The sequence below is a fragment of the Saccopteryx bilineata genome, chromosome 12, assembly GCF_036850765.1.
Source record: "Saccopteryx bilineata isolate mSacBil1 chromosome 12, mSacBil1_pri_phased_curated, whole genome shotgun sequence".
In the NCBI taxonomy this organism is placed as follows: Eukaryota; Metazoa; Chordata; class Mammalia; order Chiroptera; family Emballonuridae; genus Saccopteryx; species Saccopteryx bilineata.
In genome coordinates, this window is record NC_089501.1 from 9,031,357 (window position 1) to 9,032,944 (window position 1,588).

The 1,588-nt window shown below is 40.1% G+C and overlaps 1 non-coding gene across 1 annotated transcript; it reads left to right on the plus strand.

The window, feature by feature from the left end:
- The first annotated feature begins 220 nt into the window (after positions 1–220).
- On the plus strand, positions 221–296 carry TRNAP-GGG (transfer RNA proline (anticodon GGG)). The gene has a single exon. It is a non-coding gene; the product is annotated as a tRNA-Pro (tRNA).
- Positions 297–1,588: the final 1,292 nt, after the last annotated feature.

Genomic DNA, 1,588 nt, shown 5'->3' on the forward strand with positions numbered 1-1,588 from the left:
AAAAGAAACGTAATGAGATATCACCACACACCTACCAGAATGGCTAAAATAAAAGAAACAGCAGTAAACCTAAATACTGGAGGACACACAGAGCAAATGGATCTCTTCTACATAGCTGGTAGGATGTATGGCAGTTTCTTATAAATTATGGAGCCACCATGCAACCTAGATTTTGTACTCCTGGGCGTTTAACCCAGAGAAACAAAAACTTAAACTGAGGGCCCTGGCCGTTTGGCTCAGTGGTAGAGCGTCGGCCTGGGGTGCAGAAGTCCCGGGTTCGATTCCCGGCCAGGGCACACAGGAGAAGCACCCATTTGCTTCTCCACCCCTCCCCCTCTCCTTCCTCTCTGTCTCTCTCTCCCCTCCCGCAGCCGAGGCTCCATTGGAGCAAAAAGATGGCCCGGGCGCTGGGGATGGCTCCTTGGCCTCCGCCCCAGGCGCTAGAGTGGCTCTGGTCGTGACAGAGCGATGCCCCGGATGGGCAGAGCATCACCCCCTGGTGGGCGTGCCGGGTGGATCCCAGTTGAGCGCATGCGGGAGTCTGTCTGACTGCCTCCCCGTTTCCAGCTTTGGAAAAGTAAAAAACAAAACAAAACAAAACAAAAACCTTAAACTGACAAAAGAATTATACATGAATGTTCATAGCAGCTTTAATTATAATAACCCCAAATTGGAAACAAATTGAATATCCTTTAAAGGGTATGTGGTTAAGCAGACACTGGTATGCATATACCATGGAATATTACTCAGCATTAAAAAAGAATAAACTATTGACACATGTAACAATTTGGATAGATCTCAAGGGCATTATGTTTAGTGAGAAGAGCTAGTCTCAAAAGCTTAAATATTATTTGTTTTTACTTGTATAATATTCTTAAAATTAAAAATCAGTAAAAAAGGAGAACAAATTAGTGGTTGCCAGAGGACAGGAATGGGGTGGGGTGTGATTTCAAAGAGGTAATCTGAAGGGTTTTCTTAGTTGTGATGAAATAGTTCTGTATCCTGATTGTTGTGGTGGTCACACACATTTATAGATGGGGTTAACTTGTACAAAACTAATTGCTCACAAAAGTACACACACACACACACACACACACACACACACACACACACATGAGTGGCAGGTAAAAAGTGGTGAAAACTGAATATGATACTGTACTATCATACAAAATGGCACCATGGAAGCTGGGTAAGGGTTCATGGAATTCCAGATACTATTTTTTCAACTTCCTGTGAATCTACAATCATTTCAAAATTTAAAAAACAGTTGTGTATTGCTATTCATTGGTTGTATTATTTAAAATTTCATGCATTTATATTTAATTTCTTTGCTAGATTAGAGATTTAAGTATGATAACAATGTCTCATAATTGTCCTAATTCAATTCAATGTAGTTAAACTCAATTTATTCAAATAAATATTTGAGGGCCTTCTAGACACAAAGGTAATGAGGTTTAATCTTCTTACTCTTTTTTAAATTTATTTTTTTATTTTATTTTATTTTTTTACAGAGACAGAGAGAGAGTCAGAGAAAGGGATAGACAGGGACAGACAGACAGGAACGGAGAGATGAGAAGCATCAATCATT